This window comes from Echiichthys vipera, assembly GCF_963691815.1.
Source record: "Echiichthys vipera genome assembly, chromosome: 18".
NCBI lineage: Eukaryota > Metazoa > Chordata > Actinopteri > Perciformes > Trachinidae > Echiichthys > Echiichthys vipera.
Window position 1 is genome coordinate 24,251,543 of NC_139843.1, and position 14,970 is coordinate 24,266,512.

A 14,970-nucleotide genomic window follows, 5' to 3' on the forward strand; every position below is an offset into this window, starting at 1 on the left:
TTCCAGCAGAGAGAACAAAACAACAGCAGCATCTCTTAGGGCGCACTCACACTGTCCTTCCGCACCGGGCCAAAACCAGTTTTTCAGCTAAAGCCTAGTGCATTTGACCAGTGTGAGTGCACCCGCTCCGCGCATAACTGCGGTCAGCGGGCCGACCACGGCCCGCCTGAGAGAGGTGGGCTTTTGTAGAGCGCCTTTGCACATGTACGAGCATGCGCGTACGAGCACGAGCCCTACGGCGGTTCTGACGTCATTCATATGCGCCTCTTCGGACATAGAAAATAGAAGGAGGGACCATGCGCGGACATTTAACAACAATGGCGGCGAAAAGTTCACGTTGGTGTGATGCGGAGGTGGAGTGTTTACTGCAGATTTGGTCGGATGAAAATATTCAAAAACAGTCGGACAAGACGCACAAAAACTCTGAGGTCTATGGAAAGATTTGTAAACAAAGTGACGCATCGCGATGACGACAATGCGTGTGACGTGTTTCGGCGTGATGACGTATGGACAGCAAGAAACATTTGCGCGAAGCCCAGGCAGTGTGAGTACAAACGGGCCTGGGGCGCGGGGGGGAGAGGGAGGGGGGACAAGTACCCTAAAGCCCGGGGCGCGGTGCGGAAGGACAGTGTTAGTGCGCCCTTAGAGAGGTTAGCTTAGATGCTACAATAGCATCAGTTTGATCAGAACAGAGAGTTTTTCTTCACTAAGAGAAGAGAATAACACTGAAGGCTTTTCTGATATAAAAGATGTTTTCTCTCTTCTCCCGACTGACTTTGGCAGCCTGGACGGATAGTTTATCCAATCACCTGCCAGGTATTTTTCTGCTCTTTTTCAAACAGTTTCCAATGACAGCTTCTCAGATGGCTCTGTGTAACAGCCTATCTGGCGAGTCAGGCTACCATACCAGTACGAAGCTGAAACAATTGCTGTAACTCTTCAATAGACAGCAAAATGTATGATACCGTTTGCTGTGAAGACTGCTATGGTCTTACTAGCCTGTCCATAGTCTGGAGCCTCTCAGTTTATTTTCAATTTCCAAGGGCCGTTACCAACAGTGATTAACAAATTGCCTGTGGATGCAATTGATAGATCGACAACCAATCAGCAACGAAATGTGACCTAAAGCCAAGCAGAGCAACGAAATGTGACCTAAAGCCAAGCAGAGCAACGAAATGTGACCTAAAACCAAGCAGAGCAACTAAATGGGACCTGAAACCCATCAGCAACTAATTGGGACCTAAAACTAATCAGCAACGAAATGGGACCTAAAACAAAGCAGAGCAACGAAATGGGACATAAAACCAAGCAGAGTAACGAAATGGGACCTAAAACCAAGCAGAGCAACGAAATGGGACCTAAAACCAAGCAGAGCAACGAAATGGGACTTAAAACCAATCAGCAACGAAATGGGACCTAAAACCAATCAGCAACGAAATGGGACCTAAAACCAATCAGCAACGAAATGGGACCTAAAACTAATCAGCAACTAAATGGGACCTAAAACAAAGCAGAGCAACGAAATGGGACCTAAAACCAAGCAGAGCAACGAAATGGGACCTAAAACCAAGCAGAGCAACGAAATGGGAGCTAAAACCAAGCAGAGCAACGAAATGGGAGCTAAAACCAATCAGCAACAAAATGGGAGCTAAAACCAATCAGCAACAAAATGGGACCTAAAACCAATCAGCAACGAAATGGGACCTAAAATCAATCAGCAACGAAATGGGACCTAAAACCAATCAGCAACGAAATGGGACCTGAAACCAATCAGCAACGAAATGGGACCTAAAACCAATCAGCAACGAAATGGGACCTAAAACCAAGCAGAGCAACGAAATGGGACCTAAAACCAAGCAGAGCAACGAAATGGGACCTAAAACCAAGCAGAGCAACGAAATGGGACTTAAAACCAATCAGCAACGAAATGGGACCTAAAACCAAGCAGAGCAACGAAATGGGACCTAAAACCAATTAGCAACGAAATGGGACCTAAAACCAAGCAGAGCAACGAAATGGGACCTAAAACCAATCAGCAACGAAATGGGACCTGAGGTTTAAGTGTTTTAATTAATAAAAACAAATAAATGATTTTAAGTTCCATATTCTGTCATCTAATATTTTATTCCATTACTTTTGATGATTTTTAGTTTTTCGCCGTGGTATCTGTATCAAGATATTTTAGGCAGGTATCCGAACTCATAATTTTGGTATCGTGACAACACTATTTTATACAGTCTTTATTTTTATGGTTTTAGCATGTTTTATGTTGGTTTTAAGTGTGTTTGATTTTATAAAAAGGCATGACATCCCAATGCGTAATGACACACAATGGCGGATTTGGCACTGTTAGAGGAATCTTCAGTGACCGAGCAGGTTTAATGGCAAATGAGGACGAGTGGCTAATGAGCCGGTTCCGACTTCCGCTCACAGTTCTCTTGGATCTCTGTTCTGTTTTGGGCCCAGCGTTACAGAGGAGCACTCGCAGTAATCACCCCGCACAGGTTCAGAAATGAGGGTCCAGGTCACAAACCGTACACATAACAAAATTATCTTTTTCCTCCACATTTTTAAAATTATGCTACCACAACTAAGCGCAGACTAGGAGACAATGCAGACAACAATTGTTAAATGTTGTTGTTTGGCCAAAACCGTGTGTGTGTGTGTGTGTGTGTGTGTGTGTGTGTGTGTGTGTGTGTGTGTGTGTGTGTGTGTGTGTGTGTGTGTGTGTGTGTGTGTGTGTGTGTGTGTGTGTGTGTGTGTGTGTGTGTGTGTGTGTGTGTGTGTGTGTGTGTGTGCGCGTTTATTTACAATAGTGTGGAAAAGGCTGTTATTGTGACAGGGAGTACCTGTTAGTATCAGGTTATCCAGAAGAACAATGGCAGGTCAGAAGTGGACGACACAGAAACACAGCAGATCAGGACAGTTTCAGCAGAGCTCTGCAGTTACGCGTAGTTCTACTGTCTGATATGGATTTTCCCGGGAATTTCACTTGGCAGTAGGTAAGCAATAAATGTGTGTTGGGAAAAAGTAAAAGTAAATGACAGAGACCGCTGTGTCTTTCATCACACTGGTCACATTGTTTGATCTACGGTGAGCTCGTCTCTCAGTAGGATGAGGTAACATACAGTATTTACCTTTGATGGCTAATCAAACTGGCTTATTGACTCTTCTCAAAGTCACATTCAGCAGCTCAGTCTGCCTTAAATGTGTGGTTTCTGCTCTCCAATATACCATCCAGTTTCTCCCTTCATTTGTTATCTTTCATCACATAGTTCAATGATGTCATCAAATTCCCAGCATATCAACCGAGCCATCTACGTTTAGAAAGGAATCAATGGAGGGAAGAAATGTGCAAAAACATGCCTGAACACGACAATAACAACCTCGAGGGAAGGCTGCTCGACCAGCAGAGCTGCTACATGGACTGCGTCTGTCAACCACATAGCTAGCAGTGCTTCAGAGGAAGAATGAATGGCCAGGAAATGCCTGGCATCCAAAACATTCTTTTAATGGACTGAAATCAGCAGCAGTGCTGGCACTTGCTGTAGGACAGGAGAAAAGGTGCAAAAATAATCAAAAGTTTGGTCACTCATGGAAAGTGCCTGTAACTCCAAAATCAATGTACTCAGCTCAAGTTCTGCACTTTTTATTTACTGTTAATGTTGTCATGTTAAACTGCAGTTCACTGTTTAACACTTCATGTTCCGCTGAACTACGGCTGTTGGAACAAATTTCGGGATAATCTTTATTATTAGGTTTGTTTCCATTAGGGTAAAATGTTGCCAGTTGGAAAGTTTCAGGCCACGCCCTCTCAAATGGTCGTTCACTCGCCGTGTTTCCATTACAGAAAAAGGCCCCAGAGGGATTCACCCGACTCTGGAGGTGACGTATCAATCTGATCAGCTGATCAGTGTAACAGCTGTGCGCTGTTATTCCTCAAAGTGATAAACACAGAATAGATGCAGTTTGATTTAGGGTGCCCCATATGAATCACAACGTCAACTTATGTACAAGTAACATGAACGAAAACACTCCACCTGAAAAGTTCTGGGCAATGTAAGTGTTTGTTGACAGATGGCAGAGAGAGGGAGCATGCAGCACCACAGGTCAGAATCCAACCCGTCCGCTGCAGCACTCATCTTAACAAGCCCCTGCAAAGTTGTGCGTGCACATATCATTTTCTGCGCTGCGTTCTTCTACACCACTGGATAAAAGTGTCTACTCTACTTCACCTTGTTGTTGTTGTGTCTGTACTACCACACGTCACATCCCACTGAGAGAAACGTGTACATCCAATCAGCAACCGTCCTTCACTCAAGGGAGAAAAACAGCCCTCTCTCACAGGGCTCGAGCAACTCTCATTCAAATTAGGAGCGTTTCGGCGAGATAGATCCGCCTCGTTCCGGGTATTCGACCCTTATGGGAATGCATCTAAGGTGTTGGCTAACAATAGTGAATCTCCCCCTTCTCACCATGTTACCTGTATGTCTAATTAACTACAGCAGTTTTCTGAATCACAATCTCACTGTCACAAATGGCAGAAAGAAGTGCACCCACTGGAGATCAGTAGATGCTAGATCAGGGCTTCCCAATCCTGCTCATGGAGGGCCACTGTCCTGCATGTTTTAGGTTTCTCCTGCTCCAACACACCCGAGTCTGAAGATTTTCAAACCTGTGACAAGCTTCAGCTGCTTGATAACGAGCACATCATTAGATTCAGGTGTGTTGGAGCAGAAAGAAACCCAAAACATGCAGGACAGTGGCTCTCCAGGAGCACGGTTGGGCAGCCCTGTGCTAGATGGTAGTTACTAAAAGTGGTGTAGCCACTGTGAAGCATATTCCACAGAGACGGCCTCATCTGACCATTTGGTGATGTGTGCAAAGTTTGTGTGGAGTTCCGTCAACAACTAAAACGATATGGCAATCTGCAGAATATGCGAGGATATGAATGAAATATCACTTGACAACGGGTAACCTGAGGGCACACCAGGTAACACTGGCCTACATCCTGGCAAGCTAACATCAAGTGATTTCAAGTCCAACGAACTGCAGCTAAAGCAAGCAAGATGCTAGCTCGTTTTCACCTTCCTCCTCCTCATCACAGGGCTTACCAGCGGAGATTGAAAATGTTAATTGAAGTTGGCAAGTTAATGTTTTTCATCTAGAAAGCAGTGATTGCTGTCTCTGCATTCCAACATGTTCTCATTGAAGCAAAGCGAACACACAAAAGGAAACCGGAAAAGATCTAGTTCAGGGTTGCCCAATCCTGCTCCTGGAGAGCCACTGTCCTGCATGTTTTAGGTTTCTCCTGCTCTAACACACTTGATTCTAACGATTTTCAAACCTGTGACAAGCTTCAGCTGCTTGATAACGAGCAGAGCATTACAAGCACGTGTGTCAGAGCAGGGAGAAACCTAAAACATGCAGGACAGAGGCCCTCCAGGAGCGGAATTGGGTACCCCGGATCTAGACATTACATGTGAGAACACAAATGTCCGATACAGTAGGACCGGTCATCAGAGTTTAAACTCCCAGCTCCCTTGTTCAAACACTTCAATCTTACAGGTAAGTCATGTGTGAATAGACCCGCTCGTTCTCCGATATATTCATGGAGAGTGAATGGGCATGTTGATGACGTTTCTATGATGCGGCGACCAACAGCCAAAGAAAACAAACCTCCGGACCTGATTCTCCCAACACTGTCCGGGGTTCATATGTGAAAGCGGCTTTAAGTTGATGCTGGACAGTATTTACTGTGAGTATGGTACTAATCAAACACGGATTTAATGATGATTAAATTTGAAATGGTAATGGTACAAATTGTTGGGAATTTTATTGAGGTTTTATCATTAAATTGATAATCGTTTTGTCCCTAATCATGTCACAAACTCTGACTATAAACTAGGGTTGTCACGATACTAGAAAAGTCGATACCGATACCCAGGAAAATACTCTATTATTTTTAGTTTCTCCCTGTTGTCTCGAAAATGGTATAAAGGTAAATAAAGATTAGAACAATACAAACAACATCAAGAACTTAATAGTTGTCTGCTGTAGTGAAACATAGAAAGAAGACACATAACAGGAGGGTGAATATAAATATGACAAAAGTTTGTTTTCGTTTGTATTTACATTAAATGATTCCATAAAGGAGGTTAAACCTTGGATTCAGTCGGTGAATCAGCTGTTGTTCCTCAGGTTTCTCCACAGTGTAAACAGGGATCTGCTCCATGCTAATGTTTTCAGCTACAGTCCGGTTTTTCTTCTGCCTTTCTGCTGACTTGGCTCCATATTATCTCTGCTGCTTATATAGAGTTGTGTCGTCCTCCTGAACATCAGACGGGCAGGACTGATTGCGTCAGCTGCTTAGCTTTGCCGCTATCGTTAATGTTTATTATCAGACGCTAGCCACAAGTGGCTTGTTTACATCCTTAGCCTCGTATTCTTTCACCTTTAGCTTTGTTCATTTTCTTCTGAAACTGGTCTGAAGGTCCTCCAGCAGCAGCATTAGCTGTGTTCAGAGCTGTTAACGTGATGAACCAGCGCTCATGTGCTCTGAGAGACGAGCTGGAGCTTCTGTCTGGTTATGTCTGCAGTGCTGCTGGGTGACGTTAGGGGTCAGCTGGAGGAGACGGAGGCTGCACTGTTGACAGCAAAAGTATCCATACTTTGACAACCCAACTATAAACACTGACATTCATATTTATGTTGTCAAAAAATGCAGCTACAAATGAAACCACATTCACACAGGTGGAGCAGAACCTGTTTGACAGATGCTGTTGACTCTGAGAGAACTAGCTTGCGCACATGGTCTGATCACAAAACGTCACACACCCACACACACACCCACAGTTGATAAGGCACCAAATAAAAATGGAAAGTGTACGGCCTGACACCTCTCTGTGATCTTGAGCTGGAAATCACTGAGCTATTCTTGGTTGTGGCAATGGAAATGACTCCTCTCGAGTCAGCATGGGATGGTGTGCATGTTGGGGTGTGATTTGTGTCAGGTGCACTGGAAGTGTGGGGGGGCATGTGACGTGAGCAGCATGAAACATACCGTCAGGAGTGTTTTACAGGCACTTGGCTAAGACCAAGCACTGGTGAATACATGTGAAATGAAAAGTGCCTTCCTGTGTATCTAGACAGAAGAATGCAGCTAACAACACAGAGCAAGGGGAGGAGTCTGTCAGCAAACATTACAGAAATGCTTCCTTCCACTGTCCCTAACAAAACACACATGAGATCTTGTCAGTTTTGGGTGTGGCTGGCAGGATATCATATCTCCCACCAGCTCACTCCCTCTTTCCTGTAATCAGAATCAGGGAAGACACAGAGACGAGGGGGTGATCGGGACAACGTTTACACTAGTAAAGCTCAGATAGTCCCTGACAGTGTGGGCTAAGTGAAATTCATTCACATAACTCTCATGACAGGGACTAAGGTTAGCACACAAGTTAATTCTCTTTCCAAAACAGCGTTTTAAAACTGAAATGATCTCCACCCACACTGGCGTTTAATGTCCATATCAACACACCTGAAAATGCATATCGCGTGACCACTCACATACACTGGGCATTTGCCTGTGTAAACAGGAAGTAGATCGTCTAACTAGCTGTGCTATAAAATACTTGAGCGGAAGAACAGCAATGGTGGAATGTAAGAGCTGAGATTTATAAGCTTGGACCAACAACAAGGTGGAACTGTTTCTGAAAATAACACATGAGTATAAAGGTGGTAACAGTGGTGGAAAACAGACTGGAAGTTGTCATGGTGCTTCAGACCTTTTCAAGCCAGGTGATGCTCATCTTGCGCCACACGCGATGCCGCTTCCAATCATCTTTTGTGATGATCAAAACATGATCAAGCTATTTGACACTTTAGTTTCTCGCGATTAAATCGCGGCCATCGCTTCTGGTCTGAACGCAGCTTTACAAGGCAAATACAGCCAAATATTAGAGTGGTACAAGGAGCATTATCCGTCACTGGAGGAGGTCTTGGCAAAGAGAAAGAGTTATCCACACAAGAAGGATTACACAGTTCAGTCAGCCTACCTAACTGATAAGAGAGAGTGATGTGATGTGAGAGCCTGCATCATCGTTTTCAAACGTCTCAGTTTCTGCCCGTCCAGACTAAAACACAAGCCTGGAGTTTTCAGACTAAAATGGGGTCAGCCGGGTTTCCAAGTAGTGTGGACATGAGGCATAAACATAGCAAAATCTATGAGTTTTTAAAACAATCTGGATGATAATAGATGATATTAAATAAACTAAACAACTAAAAAAAGTGAGTACGCTCAAAATCCTTCTAATAGCTTTTATTTCCATACATGCAAATGCATTGGGAACACCGCACATTCGATTCCAAATTAAAACATGAAGAAAACTTTATCAACTTTGTTGTTACTTTACAGAGTGAAGAAAAAACAATATTAGGCTGTTCAAAAACATCTCAATCTCCATTTTCTTTAAAATCTTAAACATTTACTGTATAAACTGAAAAATGCATAAAGATTTAGCTTCCCTCTGAGTCACTGAACTAATATTTCATTGTGTAACCTATTTTTATGGTAACTGCTGCACAGTCTAATACTCCTTTTTCTGCACTTTCTGTAAAGTAATAACAGATTTAATACATTTGTCTTCATGTTTTCATTTGGAATAGAATGTGCAGTGTTCCCAATGCATTTGCATTGTTATTTTGAACACAACTGTAAACGATTTAAAAAGGTGGACCATTGGCAGCATAACATTTCCTTGTATGGGGAAATACAAATGATGTCAAGAGAGTTGTTAATAGCTTGATCCAGGGGACTGTGATTGGAGGAGCAGAAGTAGACAAATCCCATCATTATCAAGATGAACAGAAAACAGGATAACAGCTGCAGGAGGACAGGACTGATGATGAGCGGAGGGTGAGAAAGATGAGGTCACAGATCCATTCTTAAATACCGTTTTCTTTCCTCATAACAATTTCAAAATATACCCTTGAGTGTGTCAGCAAAACGACATTCAGCACCATTTTGAATAGTGGAAAAAGAAATTTGAAGCAGCATATTGTGACCAAACAACTCTGTATCTAGGCTCTCTATATACAAACTAATGTCTTGTATAAATAATGTTTGGAACCATCAAACATGTGTCTGACATATTTTCATTAGCTACTTAATAATAATAATTAATAATTTCCTTAATAGTCAGGGCTAAATCACTGCCATTTTAGCTGTCAACAGGCACATACACAATTACACATCATTAGTCAGCTATTAAAACATTGTCATGTGTGACTAACCAGTTACTGCTCATCATTACCATCAATGGGTCAACTGTGTTATCAATCAATTAAGAGATGTAAATGTTTATATCAAGCCTGATGCCTTCACTCACATGGACAAGTTTACGCTTCATTTATTCAACAGTAGGATCAGGTATCGGCCGATACGCTCAGACCAGGTATCGGTATCTGAGAGGATCGGGAAAAAATGGATCTGTGCATCTCTACAATTAATATAACACCACTTTTAAGTATCATGATTAAGTTTAAATAATGACTTATGCCAAATTTAGAAACACTACTACTACAACTAACCATTATTTTCATTGAATTATGTGAAATGAACTGTGCAGCACAGAAATCGGTTGATTATTTTCCTGATTAATTGATTAGCGGTTTGGTGTATAAAATGTCAGAAAATGGTTAAAAAATGCCAATTAATGTTTCCCAAAGCTCACAGGGACATCCTCATATGTCTTGTTGTTGCCACAACTCAAAGATATTCAGTTTACTGTCATAGAGGAGGGAAGAATATTCACACTCAAGAAGCTGCAATCAGAGATACAAGACTTCTTTCTCTAAAAATCAATCAAAACAATTAGCTTAACCGTTTATCTAAATGGTTGGCGATTAATGTAATAGTTGACAAGTTAACTAATGGATTCATTGTTACAGCTCTAGAACTATTTTTAGATAAAATGCAAAGAACAATGAGCTTGGATACTTGTATATCGTATTTAATATTCTGTAGACTTCACATACAGACCTGTGGACAGGCTGCAACTAGCACTTAAATCCATTATTGATTTATCTGCTGATAATGTCTCAATTAATTGTTTGGTCTTTAAGAACATTGGGAGAGAGTATTCCCCTCAACCAAAGGTGATGTTGTCAATGTGTGTTTTAATCCACCCATTCAAAACCCATCTCAGGTCATTTCCAATGACAAAGACAATCATCAAATTCTCACTTTTGAGAAGCTGGTCTAGTCAAATGATTGGCATAATGCACTAATTGTCCCACATTGTGTTTAATATTTAGAAAATAGTTAGAATTGAAATCGCAATTAGATTTTTTCTTCAAATGAATCAGCCCCAGTTCTGGATATTTAACGTGGGATTGTCGAGATGGTGAGACCACAGAGAAATGTGGGTTTCATGTGGACTTGGATATGAGAATCACGCTACATGAAAAGTTGCTTTCTGCATCAATTCATCCTCAAGGTGCCATTTTGAAAAAAAAGTTGATCCATTACTTGTCCAAGTCCTACATCTTCTCACAATGAGCCATGAATGCCCTGGCAGCTCTGGTGTAAACCCTGATGAGCAGCATCACATTCTGCAGCAGTTCTCCTTCCTATGCCATCCCATTAGCAGACCACAGAAAAGGCTTCTCTTCCTGCCAGATAATGTGTTAACAGTTAACAGTGCTCAACACAGCGTGACAGTCTGATGTTTACAAGCAAGTTACACCTCTTGGACATCTCTCCCATGTATGGTATGATAAATTAACATTCCTGTTCAAAGTTTAAAAGCTGAAACAGCTGAAGAAAGCCCTGCTTTTGCTCAAGTGTACTCAGCCTACACTTGGGAGTGGCCATTGTTATGCCTCCATAACACAGGTGGACTTTACCATGCAGGTGTAACAGCACTAAGTCTACTGAGAACAAAGGCTTTTTGTTTGGCTATTCGTGTGCTGATGCAGGTGGAGCTGGAAGGACACAGTGTGTGTCCTTCAGCAGGATCCTTTCCAGATTATGGGACTATTTGCTGCTTGTGCTTGTCTAGGGAACTAAGAATGAATGACAGGGTTCCTACACATTTTCCTTCTCAAAATTCCTGACATCTCAGAGGTCTTTTTTGGTCAAAAACATCTGAATACCAAGTGTTCGATGCTCATAATGTAAATGAATGGTTTTAAACACTTAACTTTTAACACGTATGTTAAATTCTGACTATCTATGCCATTATGTTGCCAAGTATACACAAGACAATTTTACATACGTATTGTAGCTCATATTAGTGCATGAACTCCAAAACGAAACATGTTTAATGCACAGCATTTTCTTCATGCTAAATGTTGAAAGAGTGAAATAAATAAGTGAACCTGTAACTCTACAGACAGGAACAGTAGAGATGGATAATTAAATGAATAAGTGAACCTGTAACTCTACAGACAGGAACAGTAGAGATGGATAGTTAAATTAATAACTGTGAACCTGTAACTCTACAGACAGGAACAGTAGAGATGGATAATTAAATGAATAAGTGAACCTGTAACTCTACAGAAAGGAACAGTAGAGAAGGAGAATTAAATGAATATCTGTGAACCTGTAACTCTACAGACAGGAACAGTAGAGATGGAGAATTAAATGAATAACTGTGAACCTGTAACTCTACAGACAGGAACAGTAGAGATGGAGAATTAAATGTATAAGTGAACCTGTAACTCTACAGACAGGAACAGTAGAGATGGAGAATTAAATTAATAACTGTGAACCTGTAACTCTACAGACAGGAACAGTAGAGATGGATAATTAAATGAATAACTGTGAACCTGTAACTCTACAGACAGGAACAGTAGAGATGGAGAATTAAATGTATAAGTGAACCTGTAACTCTACAGACAGGAACAGTAGAGATGGATAATTAAATGAATAAGTGAACCTGTAACTCTACAGACAGGAACAGTAGAGATGGATCATTAAATGAATAACTGTGAACCTGTAACTCTACAGACAGGAACAGTAGAGATGGATCATTAAATTAATAAGTGAACCTGTAACTCTACAGACAGGAACAGTAGAGATTGATCATTAAATGAATAACTGTGAACCTGTAACTCTACAGACAGGAACAGCAGAGATGGATAATTAAATGAATAACTGTGAACCTGTAACTCTACAGACAGGAACAGTAGAGATGGATAATTAAATGAATAAGTGAACCTGTAACACTACAGACAGGAACAGTAGAGATGGAGAATTAAATGAATAAGTGAACCTGTAACACTACAGACAGGAACAGTAGAGATGGAGAATTAAATGAATAAGTGAACCTGTAACTCTACAGACAGGAACAGTAGAGATGGAGAATTAAATGAATAAGTGAACCTGTAACTCTACAGACAGGAACAGTAGAGATGGATCATTAAATGAATAAGTGAACCTGTAACTCTACAGACAGGAACAGTAGAGATGGATAATTAAATGAATAACTGTGAACCTGTAACTCTACAGACAGGAACAGTAGAGATGGATCATTAAATGAATAAGTGAACCTGTAACTCTACAGACAGGAACAGTAGAGATGGATCATTAAATGAATAAGTGAACCTGTAACTCTACAGACAGGAACAGTAGAGATGGATCATTAAATGAATAAGTGAACCTGTAACTCTACAGACAGGAACAGTAGAGATGGATAATTAAATGAATAACTGTGAACCTGTAACTCTACAGACAGGAACAGTAGAGATGGATAATTAAATGAATAACTGTGAACCTGTAACTCTACAGACAGGAACAGTAGAGATGGATCATTAAATGAATAACTGTGAACCTGTAACTCTACAGACAGGAACAGTAGAGATGGAGAATTAAATGAACCTGTAAACATACTGTCAATAAATAAAATAAATAAAAATAAATCATCAATAAAATGTAGACGACACATTTCAATAAATGAGAACAGCAGTAACCATGGTAACCCAACACCATTCTACAGCCAGCTTGATGAGTTTCACATCACCTACAGGTAGACTATGTTGTGTTAGTAAACTTGTTTTGATTTGTATATATTAATATATTTTACTTTACAAAGTAAGCTTATCGTCTGGATGCACAAACATTTACTTATACATACTTATCCAGACCTGGGAATTACTCAAATTAAAGTCTATTAATATAATTCTACACGTTTTGTTGTGAATTTTCCTGAAACTAGCCAAACCGGTGTGACACACACACACACGCGCGCGCGAATACACACACACACACACACACCTGCTAGGGGGACACACCTTACTCAGGTTATACGTTTCCGTAATTATGCAACACTATGCGCAACTACTACTCACCTGGCTGCAAACTGAGGTTAGCAAAAAAGCGGACAGCAGAGATCAAACCACATACTAATTCATCGTCATTCTTTGCACTGGACTAATGTTTTGCTAAATTAATAGCTTGACATTGCTAACACCTACTTAAGCTAGTTAGTCTTGCCTGAAAGCAATGTTTACTGTTAACAACAAGCTACCCAGCGGCTAGCAAACCAGAATAGAGTGGGTAAATCCATCATTAAGATACCAATCTTCGTACAAAAAAGGTCCATTTAATTCTGAAAATCTTATAGTCTGTTTTTATAGGGCATGACTGTTTCCCCCCACCAAGTCATCCAGGCAATATGTTACAGTCGGCTTGCAAGAGATTCACCAATCGAACTAATAAAGCAAAATACAAGCTGTAAAGTACACATGTATAGTGTGATTGACCAGCCACAGTAGTGTGTTTCCCCTGGAATGTTTGTGAGATAGCAGGTAAAGTAATGTCTGCAAGTTTAACCTGTAACAGTTAGCGAAACCACATCTTGTTGTCATCATACGGAACAGAAGAATGTATACTATGTAGGTCAATGAGGCAAGCCAAGTCTATGGAATATGCAGGTCGGCTTAATGGGGGAACAACAGGGATGATATGCCTGATTTCAGGGTGGAAATCAGGGAGTAAAAGATTAGCCAGCTAGCCAGTGAGCAATTGGAAGAATGGCTAAACTAGCAACTTAAGTTCACGTTAGCTCGAGTTGGAGCCGTTCAGGTGTCCGACAGAAAACAACGGTGGCTGGGATGAACACTTTAGTTTAACCGCTGGCCAACTGGCTCGCAAGCAAACACCTGTAGGCACCAGCTCCCAACCCACCTGATTCAAAACAGCCGTTTCTTAGCCGATGTCCGCCGTTTACAGCCGCTGGAGACGAGTCCACCCCGGCCGGTGTCGGGTGATTTAGTTGACCCAAGAGCTCTCTCCTCATATAAAGTGTGAAAAAAATGTGAGCAGACCGTAAGAGAATACTCCACGAATCCAAGCGACGAGGAAATATCCCGACTGAGCCCCGGGTGAAGCGTAGAACTGGGTCTGGTGCTGTGTTTCCACCGCTGCGGTGGCGGTAGCCTCGGTGTTTCCTGTTAGCCTAAACTTCACTGTTTTGCTAACTCCTCCCCTGTGATGCGTTCAAGTGCGCCTGGTTACTGAGAGTGTTCATGTCCCGCCCACTTCCGCGTTCACCCTTAATTCTCCCTTTAAACACAACGTTGGCCATACTCTTAGCAAAATAGGTATTTACTTCTATAATCTTGTCAAATTAAAACATGTCAGGGATTTTAAAAGGATAAAAAAATCAACAATTATTTGTATAATAATTCCACAACAACAGCTCCCATGAGGCTTTGAGCTTTTTTGCTGGGGAATGTGCTTGTGCTGCTAACACGTTTTATATTTGTTCTTGACATTTGGTTGTCTTTTACTTTGTTGGCAAATTCTTACCATTTCGGATTATAAATAACATTTTATGAAACTGTTGTTCTGCGCCCACATTTGTAAGTCAACTACAATGCAGGTGAGAGAGGTGTCACTTTGTCTAGTGACCTAAACCATTGGCTACCTCACGATGGCATTTTAAAGCAGCAACCTGGCACTTT

The 14,970-nt window shown here is 41.4% G+C and overlaps 1 protein-coding gene across 1 annotated transcript in view; it reads right to left on the minus strand.

Annotated features, from left to right (window-relative positions):
- Positions 1-14,451, minus strand: part of llgl2 (LLGL scribble cell polarity complex component 2) — a 49,949-nt gene extending 35,498 nt beyond the window's left edge. Inside the window, exon 1 of the mRNA XM_083932498.1 lies at positions 14,192-14,451. The gene's annotated coding sequence lies outside the window, so the exon portion shown is untranslated. The remainder of the gene's footprint in view (positions 1-14,191) is intronic.
- Between the last annotated feature and the right edge of the window lie 519 nt (positions 14,452-14,970).